The sequence below is a fragment of the Malaya genurostris genome, chromosome 2 (assembly GCF_030247185.1).
Source record: "Malaya genurostris strain Urasoe2022 chromosome 2, Malgen_1.1, whole genome shotgun sequence".
Classification (NCBI taxonomy): domain Eukaryota; kingdom Metazoa; phylum Arthropoda; class Insecta; order Diptera; family Culicidae; genus Malaya; species Malaya genurostris.
In genome coordinates, this window is record NC_080571.1 from 56,166,659 (window position 1) to 56,193,953 (window position 27,295).

The 27,295-nt window shown below is 39.9% G+C and overlaps 1 protein-coding gene across 1 annotated transcript in view; it reads left to right on the plus strand.

Moving 5' to 3' along the window:
• The window catches only part of LOC131432293 (nicotinamidase), a 183,967-nt gene that overhangs the window by 50,033 nt on the left and 106,639 nt on the right, over positions 1 to 27,295 (plus strand). The gene's annotated exons all lie outside the window — the stretch shown is intronic.

The window sequence follows — 27,295 nt, forward strand, 5'->3', positions numbered from 1 at the left end:
GTTGCCATCCTGTCATCCCATCGAGGACCATCTCGACTAATTTCACATCAAGCGGAAACTCTTGTTGTTGTTGTACAATTAATTATAACAAGAACCATCGTCAAACGAGCGATTCTATTTTACGATAGTCAGAAAGTACTAAGCAGTTGTCACGTCCTCAAACGCACAAAACATATATTTGTCGGATCGTTCCTATTTGGGCTGATGGGGCGAAATAACCGAGGCTGTGTATAGAATGTATGTTCTTGTTTTAGTATAATTAATTTGGCTGCTATCAAGAGCTGCCCGAGGAACCTCCAGTCGTAGGAGTGGTAGTGACAGTAACAGTGCCACTTGGAAACTAAAATGTCATCACTTGAGACGAGAGTACCTAATCCACAGTACTTTGTATAGAACATAATTATTTTCCATATGACTAGCACAATAATCCTAGCCACGCAACTGTTCTTAGATCGGTTTTCTAAAAGTTGTCATGTAGCGAATTTACGACACATAAAAAAGCATAAACTTCAGTGAAGAATCCTTACTACATTTCATGAGATAGTCTATAACTTTCTAAATGGCAAATAATACATGGTCAACTTTACTTTTAATTTCCGAGAATCTGCAAAGAATGAGCCCTTAGAATAAAACTTGGAATATGTTAGTGTGTTTTTTTTATGTACCAATCTTGCGTAATCGCCATAAAAATTCGGATATCCGTGTTTTACATTCTGTTTAACTGGGATGTGTGCTCGTGACTTTATGAGTGAGTGGAATTGTGTATCCATTAACGTAATAAGTAAACTTTTTCATGCTCATCTTAGTTTATTCATATGGTCATTTTTACGGTCACAACTCAAGCTAGAAAAGGAGGTGTCTGACACCATGATCCTCATCTTCTGATTGTAGCACTAACGATAAATGTTTTTCACACACTCGAACTTCAAATGCATTTGAGGCAAACAATTGCAATTTAATCCGCAGTTGGGAAGTGCTTGCTAAATCTGCATGTGCTAAACTGAAAAAAATTAACAAGCGCTGGTCCTGATTGAAATACCCTTCATTATTCTCAAGAATTACTCTGAAAGGTTCCTTGGATGATATTGATATTCAATCCTTTCTTTCGCTCTGGTATTTTTCCTAATTCATGGAAGAAATCGTTCATCTTTCCTGTATTTAAAATGGAAAATAAGTGCAATATATCAAATTACTGCGGAATTGCTGAATTATGCGCTGTATCTAAACTCTTTAAAATAATCGTTTTAGATTTCATCACATATTTTCTACTTAACATGGTTTTATGCCAAAACGATCCACATCTACAAACCTTCGCCCTTATTCTGAATAACGTCGTATCGTTTTTTCGCTCGTATTTAATTTGTATTCCCCATAACGCTAGCAAAATCAAAGGTAGCTATGATTCGATCGAACCACATTCGATCGAAAAATCAATACGTCGTTATTCAGAATAAGGGCGCTTGTGTGTTACGTAATTCATTCGTTACAGGCGCGCCATATATACAGACTTGTCTGCTGCTCTTGGCAAAATGAATCATCAAATAGATATTGCCAAACTGGACATACTTCGGTTTAACGGATTTTTTTCGAATTACTTTCGTACCTGATTGGTCGTAGTATGCTAGCTAAAATCGGAGACTGCGAAGCCGCACCTTTTCGAGCTAACTACCTTAAGGCAGCCATCTGAGACCCTTTTTATTCTTACTTTATTTGAACGATTTGAACCTTTCTATACAATGCTTCAAATTATCTTTCGCCGACGATTTCAAATTGTTTCATCTTATTAAAAATCACAAAGATGCCAGATGCTTGTAAAAACAGTTAGATATTTTCTCCAACTGGTGCGACCCCAATAGAATGGTATTAAACTCATCAAAATCAACCAAACGTGATCTTTTACTCACGAATGCTCAACCGTAGTATTTAATTATACTATTTCCGAAACTGTCCTCAAGCGAATATCGACTGTGAAGGATCAGGGAGGCCTGTTGGATATCTCTGGGTTGGGGTTTTATTTATTTATCGTGTTACAACGAATCCCATCTATAGTATTGAAAAGATGTTCGCGGGCATTGTGTTTCAAACAATCATTGTCGCTGTCATGTTTTCCTGCGTGCTGGACAAAATTGTATATGTTCCCGATTTTCAAAAAAGGAGAAAAACAAAATATTGCAGATTGCCAAGGTATAACTTCTCTCTGTGCTGGATCAAAGCTGTTGGAGATTTGAGTGGTGAACGTTTTAATCCGCGGAACAGACCTCTTAACTACTCCAAATGCTCTCTCTTCCACACGTAAGAAAAGCCCGATAGTCTGGAACTACACTATTTCTGGGGAAACACTTGAAAGAGTAACTGTTTTCAAAGATCTGGGTGTGTTTCTTGATTCTCAGCTCTCCTTCCGACATCACCACTCGCATGTAATTGCTCAGGTAAATAGAAACCTAGGTTTCATTATGAGGATCGCCAAAGACTTTACTGCACAACATTGAAAAAGTTTTCTCACAAAAGCAATCATGCTTGGGAGTTTTCCTACACAGAAAAAAATTATGAATCTTACTGGCGACAGAATTCTGCAAACGATACAATTCACAACTACTTAATTTTTCAAATGACGCAATATTCCACTCGCACAAAATTTTACAAGCTCCAAATGTAATTTGCACTCGGCTACCAAGTGCCACTGTTTGGATTTATATGTATCAAATATTCAACGAACTGATATGAGCTCCGTGGTTCAGTCGAGTAACCGATATGCTTGTGATTTAATGTTTCTAGGTTCAAGTTGTCGCGATGCTGCTAACGAACTTTTGTTTTTTATTTCGTTCGAATTCAAGCCATGTAATTTTCAAATCACATAATTTTACATGTTCTTGAATAAAAATTTTTGTGAAATATGACGCTCCGATTATGTGCATCTTAGAAGATGTAAAATTACAAGATTGAAGGTGCCTTTGATAACGTGTCTTTCAATTCAATTCTGAAAGCAGCCAGTGGTCATGACATACCTTCAAGTATCACAAATTGGATACTTCGACTTCTTTGTTCATCTTTGTACAATCGACTTCTTTGTTCATCGCTTCGGCAAGCAGAGATTAGAAAGCTGAGTGTCTGTGGGTGTCCTCAAGGTGGTGTACTATCCCCACTTTTATGGAACCTAGTCACTGATCGTTTGTTGAGGAAACTGAACAACCTTGGATTTCCGACTTATGGTTTTGTCGACGATTATCATAAATTGATGACCGGTATGAGCATTAACACTCTCTTTAATTTAATGCAGCAAGCCCTGCGATCTGTTCAACAATGGTGTTGTCAGGTTCGATTATCTGTAAATCCGGGCAAAACATCAATGATGCTTTTCACTCATCGTAAGATAATCACAGGAGCTCGTCCGTTACAGTTCTTCGGTTCAGAGATCACTGTGGTAGATCAAGTTAAATATTATTAATAGGGGTTATTATTTAAAACTGACAATGACTTCAGGTTTAAAAAAGCTTGTATGGCTTTCGGTCAATGCAGACGAGCTTTTGGAAAATCATGGGGACTCAAACCCAGATACATTCAATGGATCTACACAACTCTCATTAGGCCAATTTTAGCGTACGGATGTCTTGTATGGTAGCAGAAAGGAGAATGTGAGCTATCTTCTTCGTGAGGAATGGTTGTCTGGTTGTTTGGAACGACTACTTGATAAACACATAGTTTGTTATACGAACGGTTCTCTGTTGAATGGTCGTGCTGGTGCTGGTATCTACTGTCGTGAAATGAGGCTAGAGCAGTCTCATTCACTTGGTAGATACTGTACTGTGTTCCAAGCAGAAATCTACGCGATTCTGTGTGGAATACAATCGGCACTTCAGCAGAGTTTACCACTTTACCACTTTCAACTCGTTGGATAGAGCACAAGATTCGTTCTTGGGCTGCATCCAAACATGCCAGCTACTGGCGTAGCTTGCAAACTTGAGCTCAGGCAAAAGCATTTTTACCAGATTTGAATTTGAAAATGTCAAAATGTCTACTGCATTTTTCCAAGTATCATTGGAGTATTCTGGTCAGAGCTCTGACTGGACATTGCAAACTCAATTATCACATGGCTACTATCCAACGTGCTGAGTATTATTCGTGTGATTTGTGTGATTTGTGTGAATGCGATTACGGTACTTCATATCATCTGATATGTAATTGTCCCGCATTGACGCAACTACGTATCCAGGTTTTTGGTTTTCCATACATGGTTGAGTCTGTGTATGCGAAGCTACAATTAAAGGATATTCTCTCGTTTCTCACCCAATGTGATAAGGAGATATAGTCACAAGAATTCATCTTTTTTCCTGAAGTGAATGAATCCTTTTTGTATTCACCTTAAATAGGGTTTAGCAGATTGTTTGGCATCCTTTATGGGGTACCAAATTTACTTCTGCTCGTACATACTGCGAATCGTTCTGCATTCTTCTGGGAGTGCAGAATGGTGTCGCTTTTGTAGGATCTCTAAATCCTCTCGGGGGTTGGAGGTTTTATAAACTGTGCATCGTTCATCAGAAAGAACGCACATAGTAACAAACCTAGAAAGGTTTTACAGCAAACTCTTCGGGACATCGTAGAGGTTCAGAACTTACTTCTGCTTCCACTAAATGTGATCCCCAGCAGATTGTTCAGCATCCCTTAGGGGTGCAGAATTTACTTCTTCTTTTTTAGGTTTTTGTGTCGTCAATTTTTCCCATCCTCCTAGTCCAAACTTTACCATTTCCCTTTAATCCTTCCCGGGAAAATAATGCTAAAAACAAATTGATGGCAAAACACAAATCTCCAAATATCAAGGGGAACGTGCCATTTGAGCCAATTTGTTCTGATTCCTGATGATAGCACGATCTACCCTTGAAGCCTCAGTGAAATCAATAGAATCTGCCCGTCAGAGCTTCCACGATACATTGAGCGCTGTCGTTTGCTCGACATGGACACACTAACATAGATAAACGAAGAAATATACTCAGAGCTCAGTTGAACAGTCGTTCGCACCGCACGCGTATAGCTCTTGGCTCCTGGAAATTTTTTCTCGCTACCTATAGTTTCATTGATTCAAGGCTTCAGTCTTTTTCAAGGCTACCTGAATCCATAACAGACTTTTTAAAGACTAACAATTAGTCAGACTTTCTCAAGGCTATACAAAGCCTAAGGCTAAAAATAATTCAATACGGAATAAATCACAATCCGCTATTCAACATTTTTCTAATAACATTCACGATCTTATAGAATCTGAATGTTAAAATAAAAGACAAAGGACGGATTTCCCTTCCGTTGATTCTATGCCCTCTAACAATAATCATGAGATTCTTCCTGGATCCGATTGTAGCGACATAGAAGAAAATTCTTCAAAGCTTCCCAAAATGGACGCTTGTCGTTCTGGGAAGAAACTACAATCTATACCACCAGTGACGGTGATGATTTCCGACTTCAAAGCATTCCGTACTGAGCTTTCTACTTTTCTCCCGGAAGTAAAAGTCTCATTTCAAATCGGACGAAGAGGAGAATGTCGAGTCTTGTTTGATGGAGAAACTTCATAAATTTTATTCATATGATATAAAATCAGACAGACCCTTCAAGGCTGTCTTGAAAGGCTTATCAAATGATCAAAGCACTGATGAAATTAAAAATGAACTAAAAGAATTGCTTGGTTTTGCCCCTTCCCAGGTAATACTTATGAAAAAAGAGCGAATGGTACTTCTAAACCACGCTCTGGAATTTCCCATGAACTTTACTTAATACACTTCAATCGAAGTGATGTAAACAATTTGAAAACTTTAGAAAACGTACGCTTCATTCATTCATTCGCTTCATTATAAACGGCATAATCGTATTGCCAAATTAACGCAATGTCGTCGTTGCCAAGGCTTCGGCCATGGAACCAAAAATTGTCATATGGATATACGGTGCTTGAATTGTGGTAAATCTCATCCGAAAGACGTTTGCCCAATGCATGAAACCACTGATAAATTTTCATGTTCAAATTGCGATGGAAATCATAAATCCAATTATTTAAAATGTCCTGTCAGGGAAAAAAATTTAACGCTCGTTCGCTTAGACAACAAGTCAAATCATCGTCCTTAAATTTACAGAACATACCTGAAAATCGAAAAAACCGTTACAAATGCCACGCCTAATTCTTCTAAGGCACTTATTTCTTCGAATTTAAAACAAAAAACAGGTACGCCTTCCAATTCGTCTTCTAACGAAAACAATTTATTGACAGGTAGATCGACCTCGTCATCATCTTCTTCTAATGTCTATTATGTCAGTATAACAGGTAGAAATCTACCCCTTTTTTCTTCTTATGTAAATAATCAAAACACAGCCTTGCAGTTCATCTTCTAACGAAAACAATTTATTAATAGGAAGATCGGCCATATAATCTTCTTCTAATGGTAGTTCTAATGGCAGTCTACCTACAAATATTTCTTCAATGCCATTCGCTTCTTTAAATGAAGTTGATTTAGGCGATATAACTGAAAATAAAATGATCTACCTACAAGATCAACTTTTTGAAGCATTTCAAATCGGATGGCAATTTGCAAATGTATTGTAATGAATTTAAAATTTAACAGTGATGTTGAATAATTATTTGAATATTTTAAATTGGAATGCTCGATCTTTAAAATCGAGTGAAGATGAATTTTATAATTTTCTCAAAGTTCACAAAATTCATATTGCCATTGTGACAGAAACTTTTCTTAAGCCAAATGTCAAATTGGAAAATAATCCACATTATGTGGTTCATCGATTTGACAGGTTTACTGGAATGGGTGATGGAGTTGCCATTTTTGTCCACCGGTAAATTAAACATAGAATTTTACCTTCTTTCAATACTAAAGTTATTGAAAGCTTGGGGATCGAAGTTGAAACCATTCATGGAATTTATTTCATCGCTGGAGCATATTTGCCATTTCAATGCACCGGCGAACAATTAAATTTCTTTAAAGGCGATTTGCAAAAACTCACAAGATATCGACCGAAATTTTTCGTAATAGGGGACTTAAATGCTAAGTAAGTCCAGTGGAATTGTAGGCAAAATAACAGTAATGGTAAAATATTTCATAATCAACTCTCAGCTGGTTACTTCACAGTTCTTCATCCCAGTAATCCGACTTGTTTCTCTTCCGTGAAAAACCCGTCTACAATTGATCTGGTTCTAACGGATCAAAGTCGCATTTGTAGTGAACCGATTACACATACTGACTTTGACTCAGATCATCTTCCAGTAACATTCAGACTTTCCAACGAAGCTATAATTAATCCAATTAGTTCTATATTCAACTATCATAGAGCTAATTGGTTGGATTACAGATCTCACATTGAAAATCATGTGAATCATTGAACTATTTTAGAAAATTCTGCGGACATCGACACAGCAAGTGATAATTTGAATCATTACATTATCGAAGCTAGAAATCTTTCAGTTCACAAAGCTCAAACTAAGTTAAATTCTCCTATCATCGAAGACAATCTTCAACTGCTCATTCGGTTGAAGAATGTTCGTCGACGTAAAATTCAACGTTCTCGTGATCATGCTATGAAAAACATAGGATTTACAAAAAGAAATTAAACATAGATTTACTCTTTTGCGAAACGAAAATTCTCTAAAGAAGTTGAACAAATTAAATCATATTCTAAACCTTTCTGGAAACTTTCTAAGGTTCTTAAGAAACCTCAGAAACCTATACCTGCTCTCAAGGAAGGAAATCAAATACTTCTTACGAATGGCGGAAAAGCTCAAAAACTTGTTCAGCAATTCGAGACTGTCCACAATTTTAATTTGAACGTTGTGAGTCCTATTGAAAATGAAGTCTCACTGAAATATGATCATATTTCAACTCAAGTGTTATCACAAGATGACATTATTGAGACGAATTTTGATGAAATTAAGTCAATCGTTAGGAAACTTAAAAACATGGAGGTTCCTGGTAATGATGGAATTTTTAATATTCTTATTAAAAATCATCCTGATGTTGCCTTGAGACTCCTGGTTAAAATTTTCAACAAGTGTTTTTCATTAGCTCACATCCCAAAAAGATGGAAAAACGATTATCTGTCAAAATGGAAAATTAAACCAAATGCAGCAAAAACCCAATTAATTATTTTTCCTCATAAGCCAAGAGCTTCTTTTCTTGAACCAAACAATAATCACATTCTCAAATTGAATGGCTTAGAATTGACATGGTTTGATCAAGCTAAATACTTAGGTTTAACGTATGACAAAAAACTTACTTTCAAGGATCACATTGAAAGAATCCAGGCAAAGTGTAATAAATATATTAAATGTTTATATCCTCTTATAAACAGAAATTCTAAGCTCTGTCTAAAAACAAATTGTTAATTTATAAACAAATTTTCAGACTAGCCATGCTTTATTCAGTACTATTTTGGTCAAGTTGTTGTTCCACCAGGAAGAGAAAGCTTCAAAGGATTCAGAATAAAATTCTGAAAATGATTTTGAAGCATCCTCCCTGGTTTAGTACAAATGAGTTACACAGACTCACAAATATAGAACCATTAGATGTAATGTCACATAATATTATAAGCAAATTCCGTCAAAAATCGATGCAATCTTCAATTGAATCGATTCGCTCTCTGTATTAGTTAGTAAGTTAGTATATAAGTTTCTTTTCCCCATTACACAATTCAAGTAGGTTTAGAATTTTCCCTACACAAAAATCACAAAGTTGCGGAAGCAAATGATGTCTTCATGGTAATAACCAAATCATGCATATAATAGGGCTGAAAAGTCGCCACTTGTGGCTGAACTCCCAATTCAAATCTTAATCATTTAATTTTAATTCATCAGTCGAGTGACGGCCAGGATGTAAACCATGTTCGATGTACGTTCTACTGTGTCTGACTGGCGTTTTAGAGTGACTGAAACAAGATTCAGAGTGGCGAAATGGAAGCTCGTATGCACGGAATGCATAAGAACGCAAGTTCGAGTCCTGTCTCTGAGCGTATCTTTTTTCAATAAATCATCTTTTCTGTTAGTTTTTCATTCATTTGGTTTCTCCAATATATGTTTTCGCTCAGTCATTGCAAAATTGAGATTTATCTTTTAATATTGATAAGATTGAGATTTATCTTTTAATATTGAAATATTGTGCATACCTGGAAGATGACGAGATGATCATTCATTAATATGGATTTAACGAAAACTATTAAGTATAAACGAACGCATATACATTTGATTGAGGACATTACGTTATTAGCATTTTATTGAATTACAATATCTCTGCGTACAAGAGTACAAATGTGTATGAATTGTTTGATTTTTGTAACATAATCAGTAATTTTTCAATTTTTCATTAAATCTTTCTCAGCATAAACAAAATTAACCTTATCACTATACCGCTGGTCGATAAACACTTGTTAAGAAATCATAAATTTCTTCGAATCCAACGAACACAAGTTTCCCACACGCTATATCCATCAATGTTGTTTTCATTGGAGCGACGCGAATAGATTTCAACTAAATAAGTGGTTGATTTTCCATTACGATTTTTGTTTTGCTTTCTGGTGTCTCCGGCATTTGACAGCATTCAAAGCAACACATTTTTCAACTACTTGAATTTATGCAAATCAAAAACCAAAGAATCAACTATCGCAAAAATCAAAAACTGCGATATCGTAATTTTATGATCGGAGGGTTCTCCGTGTATATGACACTTACCGTTGGTGGTGCCATCTATCGATAATCAGTGGAAACGTGCACCCAATAGATGCTGAGAATTAATTAAATGAAGCTTATAATATTGGAGGTTAAAGCGTTGGCTCGTAAAATAATATTAAACCTGATAAATCTGATTTATCCTATCATCACTTGGATATTGAAAAATTGGTGATTATCCGAGCGAACGTTCTGATTGCATTGGCACTGTTCCGGAATTAATCATCGTTGCCGGTAAGCTCCGGTGCATCCGGTTTCATACGGTGGTGCCATAAAGCTTTTGTCAATCTGGCACGTAGCGCATCGTATAAGGTTCAATAAATTCTCACCGGATGTGCACTGCTGCTGGTACGGAAGGGTGATTGCCACCGTATCGGGCCCCCCAGTACAACTGCTTCCAGCAAACTGCATACAATTTATTGCCAATAAAAGCAGGAATTGACTTTTTTTTACTGGCGCTTCTCCGTGTATGTAGGTACGTTTATGTGCGACGCTAAAGTTCAGATTTTCCACTGTCATTCCACAGTCAGTCGTTTGGCTTTGTTCGTGACCTTAATCTGATCGGGTGAAGCTCTGCAGTGGGTCGGGTCGGGAATAAAAGTCAGTGAATGGATAAAAAAAACACATTCATACACAGTGCCCTTCCCCTCTTGTCATCCATTGGACCGGATGAACCGATATTGGCTGTGAATTGTTTGTATTACCCGACAGAGCAATAGTATTTTACTATTTCCGTGTACTAAGGAACGGTCTTATGTCCCGGTAGGATGTGTTTTATTGGACTGGTTTTAGTATTGGAATATTCGCTAAAAACAACAGCTCTAGATCCAACGCTTAAACGCCACTCGATTTCACTGCTAGATGAATTATTTTACGATTTCGAAACCGACATTTCTCGATGAACTTTGCTCCAAGCAAATTAACCCTGGAGGTATGCGACAAGCCAGGCATAATGTTACTGGGTTTGCTTATGATTTGCATTCATGATGAGGCAGGGAAATAAGTCCTCCGACGAAACTTCATGAGCCATACAACCAATTACGGAGCTATGACACTTTTGTCTTGGCTGAAATAATTCCCAATTATCATCGCGCGTCGGGAACACGGTAGGAGGGTGACGACTTTCACGAGGACCCCAAGTTGAAGTGTCAAAACTGATTCTCAATCATTCAATTTGGCCACCCGTAAGAGAACACTGAACCGGGCAGCAAGGACTACGATTTCAACAAACACTGACTAATGAGATTATTGCTATATTTATCGATTGCAGCCTACTGCGAGTCGTTTCGGGTAATTTGACATTCATTGAATGACGCCGCCAAATTCGGCTTGCTATGTTTCAATCGAACGAACGTTTTCCGCCAGTGAGTGACTGTTGAGTTATCTTTCCCTGGGTTCGTCGCCCATTGATTGGTTGTCGATGATGACGTCAGTAGGGTGGGTTGGGTTCGGTTGATAGATATGCGTTTGCGCCACTGCCGAACATAAACAGAATTTGGGCTCGCTGTTGTTGTTGCAAATTTGTTTACGCTTGGAATTATGCTGCATGAGCGCCTATTGGACGGTGAAGAATAGCCTATTCATGCATGAAATTAAATGCGACCGCAGAGCAGAATGACTTTCGGTGTTTATAAATAGAGCTCAAATGATGTTTCGGAAATGTTTACAACGCGCGTCTGAAAACATTATGTGGAGGCAATCACAGACAAACTGAATAAAAAAAAGTTACGTACATTGTAGCTTGGCCGGTTTGGTGTCTGAGCTTTGATCTTTCGGCAAGATAGGAAACTTTGAAGATACTTGTTATGGAAAAACATTTGAATAAGTATTGCGACAACGCACAAGTTCAATTGCGAACCTTCAAGGCTGAGATAAAAATGAAAATAAAAAATGAATACTTCAGAGAATGGGTGATGTTATTTCGTTATAAATGGAAAATCTTCTGTAACTTTTGAACCGTATGCGTAAAAACAGTGAGATGATACCTTTTTATCGATCTACATCATCTGCATCAATATTCGTTTGTTTCTCATGAAATTTGCGCTTTTTCGGTGGTTGTAGTTGATTTTCAATATAATGTTTAACACGTCACAGTCGAACAATTATGTTGCCAAAAAGGAACCGTGCTAAAAACGAGTAGAGCAAAAATACTGTAGGTCACCGTTGCCGAGCAGAGAGCATCCAAACTAAACTCGAACTGTCTTATAAATTTAATTATTAGCTCCATCTGACTATTGTCTACGGTAAATAAAACCCAATACTATACACTAACAAGAGTTAACTAAATACGTGACTTGATTCGTGAAATAAATCGGTATGATGGTTCTCCAAACTCGTGGAACTCCTCGATGGTCGTGAAGGTTCGAATCATTGCAGTTATTGATTCGAAATACCCAAAAGTAGTACGATGAAAGCATGGCGCTAGTAAAGTACTACTGCGAAGAACTCTCGGAGGAACTCGAAAATTTTACATGGAGAGGACCTCAGGACTGTCAACTTCACCATCCAATAACTTAGCAACAAAACTAGCTTCATGAATAATCCAATCCATGCCCCAAAATCGGCATAGATCAGCATACGGAGGGAGATTTATTTAATAAACAAAAATTCAAATTGAAATAAACTTATGGTCTCGTACAAAATTGGTGAATTTTATCCGATTTCGACATTCAATTTTGAAATTACAGTGGGATGAGTTTTTGAAAATTCAAACCGTCATAGAAGATGACAATACAAAGACCTTCAAAGTTGGGCTCAATAATATTTCAATTTATTCGCCATACTAATTCATGGACATACGAACTATTTTTGGTTATACCGTTTCTGGAAGTACCATAAATAAAAAAAAACATTTTAAGAACTTAAACTTCTACATCTCATGGAATGCTTAATCGATTGTAGCATGTTTAGATTAAAAGTCATAATTTTAAGGTTACATACAACTTCTAACTTCGATTCGTCTTGCAATTCAAAAACTTTAATCAGTGCTGGTGATTGCCGAAAATTTAACAGAAGCTGCTCGATAATTATCAATATTGTATACATTATTTTCAGTCCAGTAGAAGATGCTACAAGAACTCGAGTCTCTCAATGCATGAACCGCGAGAGAATTTTTCTACATTCCTTCGCTCCACTTCATACTCTGCGTATTTTATGGCCCTTACAGTACAGTCTGATAATGATTGGTGCTGTGTGGAATTTACCAAGAGCGAATCGCAAGTTGACAATTATCGCAGAAAATCGAATTGATGATTCGACTTGATGATTCTCATACTAGGTTGCAATATTTCAAAACCCTTGTGTGAAGCATTCACAGGCATTTTCATAGACACAACGTATACAAATGTTTTATTCACACAAATTATTCTATCGCAATTATCCACTGCCCATACAGAATCGGATCGCGAAACGAGAATAAGCGACCGTTTGTTGCTTCAGAAAGAATCCCCACAGCAGCGAACCAACCTTTGATTCTCAGACAGGTCATCGAGAGAAATTCGCTCTCGCACTGGTGTCTATTTTATGTTAAATGAACCATGCTGGTTTTTTGCTGCTGTGATGATATCCGTCTCTTTTTATGGCACTGATTGAATCGTGTAAAGAGTTGCTAGTGGGCGTTCTTTGATACGATAAAAGCCATCCTTGACTTTAATTGCAATTCATTTAAAACGATGGTCATTAAAATAATTTCATGAAAACTAAACACAACGAAGAATATTCACGCAAAAAACACATGCTGATTGATAAAAACAAGGTATCATTTCACTGCTAGGTGGATTAAGCACGTATTTGAGTTAAAACTAACCTTTAAAAGACAGCTGTTGAAATTTAATAATATTCTATTCATTAGTTTGTGAGTTATTGTGCTAAGAGTGAGGCTACCTGTGTTATTTTCAGAACAAGGGATCAAAAACAATTTCGTGTTTTAATTTTACACTGATTCGCCCTATCAGAAATAACAATCAAACGTTTGTTTGCTGACTTCAAACGTACCTATGATCCAGAACGTAGTGGACGTCCAAATGAGGCGGTAACATCAGAAAACATAAAAAAATCCACAAAATCGTTTTGAATTATCGAAAAGTGAAGTTGCGTGAGTCAGCTGACATCGTAAGGATATCAAAGAACGTGTTGGTTTTATATTGCGTGAGTTGAAACGTAACAAACCGGAAATTTTGCGTCGATATGTGGCAATGGATGAAACATGGATTCATCACTTCACTCAGGAATGAAAACGATCATTATCTGAGTGGACAGCAATTGGTGAGCCTCGTCCAAACCACCCGAAAGCACAACGATCGGCTGGAAAGGTTATGGACTCGGTATTTTGGGATGTGCGTGGTGTAATATTTAACGACTATCTTGAGAAAGGAAATACCATTAATAGTGAATATTATACACCGTTATTGGAGCGTTTGAAGGCTGAAATTGCGAAAAAAACGACCGCATATGGAAAAGAAAATTTTTTTGTCTCATCAAGAAAACGCACCGTGTCACAAATCAATCAAAACAATGGTAAAATTACATGAACTGAACTTCGAATTGCTCGCACATCCACCGTATTCGCCAGATTTGGCTCCCAGCGACTACTGGCTGTTCGTAGACCTGCTTGCCGGTGAGAAATTTCGCACTAATGAGGAGGTTATCGCTGAAACTGAGGCTTATTTTGAGGTAAAAGATAAATCGTTCTACAAAAGTGAAATGTTAGAACGGCGCTGGAATAATTACGTTGGTCTTGATGAAGATTACGTTGGAAAAAAATTTAATTTTGAACCAAAAAAATCGTGTTCTCTCTGTTAGGGCCGAAATTTTTCAGCCCATGTGTTACAATACTTAGAAAAGACACTCAAGCTCTTGGACGTCACTGAAAGCCAGTACCGACTTTTGACCGTCTTTTTGCCTTTCTCATATAGAAAGGCTGTGCAATCACTGTGATTCGATTCCGCTGGACGAGCTGAGTAAATGTTTTTGTGTGTCTGTCTGTGTGTGTATGTATGTAACAAAAATATGCACTCACTTTTATCGGAAATGGCCTAGTCGATTTTCGCAAACTGAGATTCAAACGAAATGTCTTAAAATTATTTAAAATTTTCTAGAATATTTTATTCGGATTTTATTTCCGGTTTTGTAACTAGAGTGCGAAAAGTGGAAAATGTTCAATTTCATAAGTATTTTTTCACAAACGATAGCAAAAACAAGTACAAATCCCATACAATTGACTGATAAATTCTTGTAGTTTGCAAAACTTTTTAGTTTGTGGGCATATAAACTTGATTCGGCACTAATAGTTCTCCATTTCCTGCTCCGGAAGAACCGAAGGTAGTAAAGAAAAACTCCAAAAGTAAAACTTAATTCGATTTCTCAGCGATGCTTGAGCCGATTTTCACAAATCTTGATTTAATTCGAAGCTCATATTGTCACAAAAGCTACTGTGAAATTTCATCCGGATCTGACTTTCTGTTCCACAATTGCAGGGTGATAAGTGTCAAAGCTTTCAAACCGCCATATAAAATAACGATACAGAACCTGTACGCACCGGTACGTGCTGTCGCGGAAGAAGCAAACACAACTCACCTTTAGAAACAATGCACACAGCAGGCTTTGTTCAATTTCGTACACGTTATAAAGAAAACTAAAACCAACAGCTGAGCTGATTACTTACTCACTTTCCTCAGATATAGCGTGATCGATTTTCACAAACTTAAGTTCAAATGAAAGGTCTCACGGTCCCATAAGGAATTCCTGAATTTCATCCGGATCCGATTTCCGGTTTCGGAGTTGTAGGTAAAGTTAAATCGGCGAAACCAAAAACGTAAAAAACATTCTAAACTTTTTTTACTAGTCGGTTTTTCAAGTGATTGCATATGCTTTCTATATGAGAAAGGCAAAATGGTAAAATGTTGTATAACTTTGCCAGAAAACAGCAAACTTATGCACTATCTTAAACATTTCTTATTTTCTCCAATTATTCCAAACAAAGCATGCATAAAAAATAACTCGAAACAAGTTATGAATGTGTTATGCGAACCAGACTTTTGGTATGTTAAATCATTTTCAATAGTTCTAAAACTTTGTAGAAGAAAAAAGAAATTCTATCTCCAGAAAAAAAAGTTATGTTTATATTTTTTGTCAAAGTAGGTCATGAACAATTAGGGATAGAATCAAATTACGCGGTATATATTTGTAAATAATTTCTTAAAAGTAACTAGTTATATGCATTAAAAGAACAGTTTAACAGCAACTGATTTATGTCCACGTTTTGCCTTTCTCATATAGAAAGGCTATGCAATCACTGTGAAAATCGACTTTTTAACCGAGGCCCGGAAGGCCGAATGTCATATACCATTCGACTCAGCTCGACGAACTGAGCAAATGTCCGTGTGTGTGTATGTAACAAAAATATGCACTCACTTTTCTCAGAGATGGCTAAACCGATTTTCACAAACAAAGATTCAAATGAAAGGTCTCATAGTCCCATAGCCTGCTATTGAATTTCATTCCGATCCGACTTCCGGTTCCGGAGATATAGGATGATATGTACCAAAAAAATGAAAAAATATGCACTCATCAATTTTGAATGCTATTGAATTTCATTTAAATGTGGCTTCCGGTTCCGGAGTTATATGGTAATATGTGAAAAATTGAGAAAAAGTTTACACTCAATTATCTCTGGAACAACTCAACCGATTTTCACAAACTAAGATTCAAATGAAAGGTCTTATAATATCCTAAAAATTTGTGGAACATTTTATCAGGATCCGACTTCCGGTTTCGGAACTAAAGCGTGATAAGTGTAAAATTACCAATTTTATTAGTATTTTTCCACGAACGATGTTTAAAAACAGGTACAAATCCCATAAAACTGTCTGATAAATTCTTCTAGTTTGCAGAGATTGTTAGTTTGTGGGCATGAAAACTTAATTCAGCACTACTGGTCCCCTCTTTTCCTGTTCCGAGAGCACCGAAAAGGAAAGAGGAAAAACTCATCAAACTAAATTCACTTCGATTTCTCTGCGAAGCTTGAACCGATGTTCACAAATCTTGCTTTGAATTAAAGTTCATACTGTCTTTAAAGCTAAGCTACTGTGAAATTTCATTCGGATCCGACTTCCGGTTCCGCAGTTACAGGGCGATGAGTGTCAAAGTTTTCAAATCGCCATATAGAGTGACAATATGTACAACACCGAAAGAAGATGAAAACACAAAACGAACAAAGCGTGTTTTGTTCTATTTCGTACACGTTGTGATGTGATGTCAATAATAATAATAATAATAATAATAATAATAATAATAATAATAATAATAATAATAATAATAATAATAATAATAATAATAATAATAATAATAATAATAATAATAATAATAATAATAATAATAATAATAATAATAATAATAATAATAATAATAATAATAATAATAATAATAATAATAATAATAATAATAATAATAATAATAATAATAATAATAATAATAATAATAATTTTTTTTTTTTTTTGTTTATTAATGACACTTTACACTGGTATTTCCGGTGCATTCATGTCATGAAAAATGTGTTCGTGAGTTTTTGTTACAAATATAAGAATTTCGTGTGGTTTTCTTCTCGTCAACTGTTCATATCCTTTTCAGAAATAATATTCAATGTTTTATGTACTCTTCATCGTTTGGCTTCCTTTCGTCTTTTACACAATCATTTTCTTCTGCTTCTCATGTTTTCATCTTCTTCTATTAACATTTTTATCTCAATCTTCTTTTGCTTTAATGTATTCAACAGAACCCTCGTCTTTATCTTGATTTTCTTCTTTTCATCTTCATAGTCACTTTGTCATCAAAACTACAGTTGGTTGCACAATTTTGTTTCGTGTAGAAAGCTCAGCATTCGCGTCGTTTGTTCTTCCGCGTTTCCTAAGGCTTCGTATAAGCTGGGGGCGATGTTATGTTTCATCCTTTCTTTTTCATATTTTCGACACTGAAGAATGAGATGCCGAACATTCAACTCCGTACCGCAACACTCGCAGTTGGGCGGGTTCTCTTTTTTTAGTAAGAAGGTATGAGTTAACCGGGTGTGCCCAATTCTTAGACGTGTGAGCAGCCGCTGGTCAGTTGGACTACTACGATCTCTCCATCGGTGCGTGTCGTATTTCACCTCTCTCAGCTTCACGTCTCTCATATTAAACCACTGATTTTCCCATCGGTGGCGTATCGCTTGCTTTGCTACTCTCGTGGCATCTTCTCCGGGAATTGGCACGTCGATGACCGGATTTCTTCTGCCTTCATTTGCTAGTCGATCTGCCTCTATGTTCCCGTTGATGCCAGCGTGCCCCGGAATCCAGCAGAAATGGATGGGTTTACTTCGCACAATGCGCTCAATCTCTTGTATCCATGGGTGGCGCGATTTTCCTTTCTCGAGGGCCAGCAGGCAGCTAGCGGAATCCGTGAGGATTACCATATCATTGTGAACGTTCGGCAGGGCAGCTGCCATCTTGATGGCAAATGCCTCTGCGGAGAAAACACTGCAATCTTTCGGTAGACTGTATTTCTGAGCTATCACATTGTTGTAGTATGCAGCCCCTACCGTGTCTTCACATTTTGATCCATCTGTATAGATAACGGTTGAATGTTGGAAACGGGTTTCTAGTAGTTCCCGGACGATAGGACGTGCTTTCTCCGGTGGGACTCCGGCGCTCACCTTTTTTTTTCACATCCCACACAATCACTGGTTTTCGAGCGTTCCACGCACGGTCACTCTGCCTCGTAAGTTGGCCGACAACAGGAAGAGGTGAACCGGTTAGTTTCTCGAGATGTTCTGTGGCTCGCTGTATCAGAGGGAGGGTGCCGTAATTTCTATTCAACGAAAATATCCGGATGGCTTTACACACCATAGTTGAGATTGCTAGTAGTTCGAATGGTAGGGTTCCCGCTTCGGCCATAACTGCAACTATTGGACTAGTGACAAAGGCTCCGGAAGAGAACCGGACCATTTTGTTGTAGGCAGGAGCAAGAGTCTGTAGAGTCGCTAAACCTCCTCGACTGATAAGTCCTATTCCGTACAGCAACTTCGAGGTAACTAATGCTGATCCAATCTGAAGTAGTGAAGTTCGGTTGCCGCGTGGAAGTTTGGCACCGACCACCCGCAAAATCCGTAGCCGAGACTCGCAATCTTTCTTCATCATTTTGCAATGAGGTTTGAAAGTCAGAGATTGGTCTAAGGTTATGCCCAGAATCCTTAGTCGGTTGGTTGTCGAAATTGGGATCTTATCAATGACGATGCTCCTAGTAGGTCTTTGCCGTGTATTCGGACTGCAATAGAAAATGCACGATTTTGCTGCCGATATACAGAAACCGACGCTTTTTGCCCATATGTTGACAGCTTTGGCTGCGGCCTGCAGTTTACGGAATAAGGCATCACTTTTGGCTCTTCGCACAGCAAGGAGGATGTCGTCAGCGTACATAATTATGTCAACTCCGCACGGCAGTACTCGGAAGATAGGCTGCATCGCAACGAGAAACAGTGTCACCGAGAAAACCGAACCTTGAGGTACTCCGTTTTCTAGAACGTGTTCGCGAGATAAGTGTCCTCCTACAGACACCTGAAATGTCCGCTCGGAGAGAAAACTTTGTATGATGTTCAGCATTCGTCCACGTATTCGCCATGTTTTTAAGGTGCGCAGTATGCCTTGGCGCCATGTGGTATCATATGCTTTCGACAAGTCAAGTGAGGCTATCAGGCAGTGTTCGTTTACGGTAGGAAGCGATTTCTCCAGCTCGGCAAAGTAGGTGTCAGTTCCTCTTCCCGAACGAAACGCATGTTGGCGTCTGTCAAGCCGTTCATTCGACTCTAGCTCGGTGATCAGTCGACGATTGATGATCCGCTCTAAAAGTTTGGACATGCAGCTGGTAAGCGAGATTGGCCGAAAACTAGCAGGTCCAGTATCGTTACAGTTGGGTTTTGGAATAGGGACAACGATAGCGTTCCGCCAGCTAGCCGGGAACTCCCCGTTGCTCCATATTTTGTTGAGTAGCTCAAGAAGTACTGTTTTCGCCGATAGAGGTAAGTGACGAAGCAAAGGATATCCTATACTGTCAGGACCTGTAGATGTACCTCGACCTTTATCGAGAGCCCACAGCAGTTCGTTCAAGGTGATGTCTGTGTTGTAAGTATCATCGGTATTGGGCGAAAAATATATGGACTCTCGTTCTGCCTTTCGCTTCGTCATCTGGAAAGCAGGAGGGAAACTGGAGGTCGCAGATCTTTCACTGTAAAATCTGGCCAGTTCTTCTGCTACTTCTGCAGGGTTGTCCGTGAAACCGTTGACTCCTTTGAGTACTGTTGTATGCTGTTGTCGACAGCCACGCAAACGGTTTACTGTCTGCCATAATTTGGCAGTCGTGCTCTCAGGAGAGATTGTCGCTACAAATTTCTCCCACGAATTCTCTTTTGCTTCCTTTATTGCTTTTCGTGCCGCTGCTCTAGCTTCCTGGAATCGTGCTAACGCTGTAGGTTGTTCTGGGTTTGATCTCTGCATTCGCCGCAAGGATCGCAGACATTTTCGTCGCTGTCGAATTGCTGCCTTCGCTTCTGAGCTCCACCAAGGTACTGATTTGGGTCCAATCTGGCCACTGGTACGTGGTACAGATTTGTTGGCTGCTGCGATCAGCTTTTCCGTAAAGCTGTTAACGTTCCACGCGACATCCGGGTGGATGGTTTCAGCAATAATTTGTTCATACAATGCCCAGTCAGCCCGGTCATATAACCACTTCCGTCGTGCCGTGCGTTGGCTCGACCATCCAGGTATAGAGACAATTATTGGAAAGTGGTCGCTGTTGTGCGTGTCCGAAAGTGTTCGCCATGTGAATTTTGGGGCCAAGCTCTTGGAGCAGAAGGTAACGTCGATTGCCGAAGTATATCCGGTAGCCGGGTCGATGCGAGTGGGGGAACCGTTATTGAGAATCACAAGCTGCTTCATCAGTGTTATATCGGCGATAAATTTGCCAATAACGTTTGATGATGACGACCCCCAAGCGAGATGATGTGCATTGAAGTCACCAAGGAATATCAGCGGGCCCTCTAGTTGCTCGAGTAGCTCTTGCATCGCGGTTTGACATTGGACTGAGCTTGGCGGAAAATAAATCGATACCACCGTTGCTTGAATCGGTGCGTGGATGCGTGCAGCAACTAAGTGGAGTGAAGTGTCAATGCGCAGACGCTCGAAGGGTATGTCTTTCCGGATTGCAAGGCCAACCCCGTGTTGCCAGTAGTGTGTGCTGTTAGATTCCAGGAGTAGCGTGTAGTTTTTGCCGATAAAGTCTGGTGGCGAGGTTTGATTTATCTTAGTCTCTTGGAGTGCGACGATACATGGCTCGTGGTTGGCGATAAGCAGCTTCAGCTCACTAATGTTGGCTCTAATCCCACGAATGTTCCACTGCAATGCAAAACAACTACCAGAGTGACTATTTGTGGACGATCTCGAGGAAGAAGTCGATGAGGAAGTAGACGATTTTCGTCTCGATATTCGACTGGTAACCGGACCGGCTGAAAGAGAAAAAGAAGCCGCAACATTCTCTGCTGAGAGTTGTTCTGTTGTTGAACTTGCCTGTGGAACGCATTGTCCCACAGTGCCAGCTGCTGTCGTAACCATTACACTAGTTTTGCCAACACCGATAACAGCCGGCACTGGGGATGCGCTTTGTGTAACATTTTTCTGCAGGATGGGGTTTGATGGGCTTTCTCCAGGCGAGCTGTCGTCTGAAAAATCGATGGGCAAAACAGTATCTGCTTTTAGACGAATTTCGTGATTACTGACCTGTGGGACGCCTTGCCCCACAGTGCCAGCCATTGCCGAAACTACTACACGATTACTATCAGATATACTGGCATCAGCCGGCACTGGGGAAAGACTTTGTAAAGTTCGATCGGCTTCTGCGCTGTTGGTTTGGATGGTTGATATCTGATGGTTCTGCGTAGTTGAGATCAGATGAGAAGTTGTAGGGCGGCGGCCAGGGCAAAGAAGGATTACCCCTTCTCCCTGCCGTCTATCCCAGAAATTCGATGTACGATATATTTCGCTGGTTGGATCGGCTGCAGAGGTGAATTCGCCATCAACGGGTTGGGGTAAGACGTTCCGGATGGCTCCTTCAGCCTGCTGCACTTGCGTCGGAAGGGGTACTACACATTCTCCGCTTCCAAACCGATAATTCTCGTTGTCAGTGTTCGTGGGTGAGTCGTCGTAATGATTCAATCGTTGTTGAGAGGTGATGTTATCGAAGATACTGATTGAGTAGTGTGTCCGATGTCTCTGATTCTTCGCCAGAATAGTCCATTTTAGTGAGGTCGTGTGTTGTAACGGCAGTTTTCTTTGGTGGTGGACTAGGGTCGGGCGATATAACGGGTTGGCTATGCTTCGGTGGACGACCTCGGCCTCGCTTGGACTCTTGAATGGCTGGAGAGTTGGTTCTTGATCGGGTCATAGGAGCAGATGTGGAAGGCGTTGTGTTTTGTTCGCTATTGTGAAATACATTTTCACAACTAGCATTATGCGATCGTTCGTCGATTATTCGTTGCTTCAATTGTTGGATGAAAACTGCCATTGCCTTCATTTTTTCATCCTTCTGCTTGATCTCTTCTCGCATTTGTGCTATATTCGCATCCTTTGTTTTAACGGCCGTTTCCAGTTCTTTCAACCTTCTTTCGAATTCGCTATATCGTACTGCCGTTTGAGCATAGCTACCACTTGCTTGAAGCTCAGCTCGTTTTCTTGCCTCCGGGAATGATACATTATCACGCACTTTGATTTTGATGACTTCCACCTCCTTCTTGTATACTGGGCACTGGCGACTGGCGGGTCGATGATCGCCTTTACAGTTTCGGCATTGGGAAGCCTCATTGCACTCTTCTTCTCCATGATAATCGCCAGAGCAATTGAAGCAGCGCTGTGGTCCAGGGCATCTGACACGAGTGTGGCCATAGTTAAAACAATTGTAGCACAGCATGGGATTCGGGAAATATGGTCGGGTAGGAATATAGAGCAAACCGATCTTAATATATTCCGGGTACGTGGTTTTGCCAAACGTTAAGATCACTGCAGGTGTATTCACCCTTTTTCCACCTTCGTTCCTGGTGATACGTTGCACACGGACAACACTGTCTTTTAACATTTCGCTCAAAATGTCTTTCTCATCCATGTGGATAATGTCGTAGCAAGAGATGACGCATCGACTTACGTTCAAGTTCGGATGAGGAACTACTTCCACCTCAGTTTCGTCGTAGAGCTCGGTTAGTTTCAACAGTTTAGCAACTTGAGTAGGATCTCGAATTGCCAGAGTGTATTTTGTACCTTGTGCTTCGGATTTTGCATTTTCAATCGGCCCACCAGCACAAGCTTCTACAGATTTCCCAATGATAAATGGATTTTTTGGAAGTGGAGCACCATTTTTTCCGGTCAACTGAAGGAACGTTAACTCACCAAATTTGTTTGTAGGGTCCATGTACGCCGGTAATCTACGTCCGACAGACCCACCCGGGTCATCGGCCATGATCTTTTATTCACAGATGGCAACGGTCACCCGTTACCTACCCCAAAGATCAAATCAATGGCTGAAAAACGATTATTCTACTTTTTATTGTAGTTGTTCGCAGAAATTTTCACCGCACTGTACTAACACACCCACGACAACACAGTAGAAATCTCCTGGTGTCTAACGAGCAATTTCTAATTTTTCAGATTTCCCGAAATTTTTCAAACTTTTCACCACTTTTAATTATTCGAAAAAATCTTCCATCCAGCGCACCGTGACCCACGCCACCGAAACGGTGAATGAAAAAGGCCGACCGGCCGCACTATTGTTCTCTGTACTGCTATACAAAGCACGTAGAATATGCACAAATTCACTGTTTTCAGCCGTGTTTTTGCCGATTTTGATTATTATTTCACTATCTATGACTTCAATATCACCTCACACACCGGTATGCGTTTTCATATGCCGCTACGATCGCGAATTACTGATATTTTGAAGGTTTTGTTCCGAGCGCGCGCGGATTAACTCACTAGAATTGACGGCGTGCCGAAACTGAATGAATAATAATAATAATAATAATAATAATAATAATAATAATAATAATAATAATAATAATAATAATAATAATAATAATAATAATAATAATAATAATAATAATAATAATAATAATAATAATAATAATAATAATAATAATAATAATAATAATAATAATAATAATAATAATAATAATAATAATAATAATAATAATAATAATAATAATAATAATAATAATGTTTGTTTGTTTGTTTGTTTGTTTATTGACCCTTTACACCACGATTAGTGCATTCGAGTCATGGTTCAAGTTGTAAGTCACATGTCATTTTACATTTGTTGGTTTTAGTTCTTCATTGATTTTTATTCCTTTGTTTTGTGAATGTGTGATTCGTGTTTGTGTTTTTGGATATTTGTGTTTGTGTTTCTGTGTTTTTCCAAATTATAGTTGTCGATACAGTGCAGTTTCTTTCAGATACTCGATTAGTATCTTCTCCCTCTCCATGTCATTACATAATGTCGCTCGGAGACTTGTCGAGTCGATACCGTATTTGGCTCTTGCATCATCGTATCTCCGGCACTGCAGTAGTATGTGACGGACGTCGACGATCGTTCCACAACATTCACATTCCGGTGGGCTTTCCTTTTTTAGTAAAAAAGTGTGGGTAAGGCGGGTGTGACCAATCCTCAGTCTGGTCAGCACGCGCTGGTCTATCATTTTGCTGTTTTCTAACCACTTGTTCGTGTCGAATTTCACTTCTCGAAGTTTCTCATCACGTGATGCGAACCATTGTTCGTTCCAACGTTGACGAAATGCGTTTTTTACACTTCTAACAGCATCTTCTGCTGGGATCGGTCGATTGGTGAAGGGTAGTTGCCTGGCCTCGTTGGCAAGACGATCTGCTTCAGTGTTGCCAGTAACTCCAGCATGTCCAGGGATCCAACAGAATCGGACGGGTCTACCACGTGTTAGTTCTTCTATTTCTTGGATCCACGGATGTTTCGATTTTCCAGCTTCCAGTGCTTGGAGACAGCTGGCAGAGTCCGTCAGTATAACCAAGTTGTTTGTATTTCCGACTGACAATGCCATCTTGAGTGCATAGGCCTCGGCGGAGAAGACACTACATTCTGGTGGTAGGCTACAGATGTTTGGTAAACTGATATGGTACGATGCAGCACCTACTCTATTATCTCCTTTAGAACCGTCGGTGTAAATTACGGTGGATTGTGTAAATTTTGTTGCCAGTAGCTGATGTACTACGGGTAGTACCTTCTCAGGTGGATCCCCTGCTTTTATTGTCTTTTTGACGTCCCAAATAATGACCGGTTTATTCGAGTGCCACTCTCGATCGTGTCTTCTGAGACGCTGTGCAACCTGCGGAAGAGTTGTGTTGGTGTAGAGTTGCATTTGTTCGAGCGCCCGTCGTACTAGCGGAAGGCTGGTATTGTTCTGATCGAGCTCTAAGAGGCGAATGGCTATTTGCACGGTGGTTTGCATTGCTAGTTGCTCGAAGGGAAGCATTCCGCTTTCTGCCATGATCGATACGATCGGACTCGTTATGAAGGCTCCTGAGCTGAACCGTGCCATTTTATTGTATGGTGGTGCGAGCATTTGGGAGATCGCTGCGCCGCCTCTGCTAACTATTCCGATTCCGTATGTTAGTTTTGATGTTACCAACGCCGAACCAACCTGTAGCAAAGTTGTACGATTACCACGTGGCAGTTTCGCTCCTATCATTCTCAAGATTTTGAGCCTGGATTCACATGCTTTTTTTGCCATCTTGCAATGTGCTTTGAAGCTCAGCGTGCGGTCAAGGGTTACACCGACGATACGTAGTTGCTTCGTTTTTGGTATAGGGACTCGATCGAGCGTGATGTTACGTATCGGATCACGCCGTGCGTTGGGGCTACAATACATCGTTTCCGATTTAGTAGCGGAGATGGTAAAACCAACACTCTTCGTCCATTTTCCGACAGCTTTAACCGCAGCCTGTAGCTTGCGATGTAGTTTCTGATTTTTTAGACCGTGAACTACGAGGAGGATATCATCTGCGTACAATAGAATTTGAACGCCATTCGGTACGACGTTGAAGATCGGTTGCATCGCGATGAGAAACAGGGTAACCGACAAAACCGATCATTGGGGGACACCGTTCTCCAGGTCATGCATCTGCGACAGCATTCCTCCTACGCTAACTTGGAACGTCCGTTCAGAGAGAAAACTCTGTAGCATATTAAACATCCGGCCGGCTATTCCCCACTTCTTCAGAGTTCGGAGTATTCCATATCGCCATGTTGTGTCATATGCTTTGGAGAGGTCCAACGAGGCGATGAGACAATGCTCGTTTTCATTTGGAAGCGATCTTTCCAGTTCAGCGAGATACGTATCGGTACCGCGTCCGCAGCGGAATGCGTGTTGGCGCTTGTCCAGTCTTCCACTTGACTCCAGTTCGGTGATGAGACGTCGGTTGATTATGCGCTCGAATACCTTCGCCATACAGCTGGTCAAAGAAATCGGTCGAAAGGCCGCAGGTCCGAGGTCGTTGCAGTTTGGTTTTGGGAGCGGTACGATAATGGCGTTCCTCCAACTTGTGGGAAAATCTCCGCTATGCCATACTTTATTGAACGTTTCCAACAGTATCATCTTTACGCATAACGGCAGTCGTCGAAGCATGGGGTATCCTATCTGGTCCGGTCCTGTAGATGAGCCTTGCCCTTTGTCAAGTGCCCATAGTAGCTCATCTAGAGTAATTTCGGTGTTATACACGGCCTCGAAACTGTGCAAGTTTGTCAGTCTCTTTCGCTCGGCTTTTTCCTTGGTCATTTGGAAAGATGCGAGGTAGCTTGAGGTAGCTGACCGCTCACCGTAATGTTTGGCTAATGCTTCCGCTACTTCTTCGGGGTCGTCAGTGAATCCTTCCTCCTGTTTTAGGACTAGCGAACGGTGCTGTCTGTTACCACGCAGGATGTTAACTGTTTTCCACAGTTCGGTCGTCGTGCTGCTCGGTGAAATTTTCGCTACGAAATCTTCCCATGATTGCTGTCTTGCTGTTTTAACCGCTTTCCGTGCCAGGGATCTGGCTTCCTGAAATTTTTGCAGGGCTTCAGGTCGATGGATGCTGGAAGAGTTACTGCGTCGTAGTTCTCGTAGGCATTTACGTCGTAGTTTTATTGCTTGCTTTACTTCTGGACACCACCATGGTACTGCCTTAGGTCCCGATCGACCGGTAGTTCGGGGGATGGATTCAGTCGCTGCTGCATGGATTGCCTCGGTTAGTTTCACGACGTTCCATTCGTTGCCTGAGCGGGTGGAGTCGGCTATGATACGCTCGTATGCGGGCCAATCTGCACGATCGTATAGCCATTTTTGTCGCGTTGTTCGATTGTGTGACCAACCAGGAATAGAGATCTTGATTGGGAAGTGGTCGCTGTTGTGTGTGTCATTCAGAGTTCGCCAGGTGAGTCTGCTGGCTAGGCTTTCCGAACAAAAGGAAAGATCTATGGCCGATGCCTTTCCTGTGACCGGGTCGATACGGGTAGGAGAACCGTTAT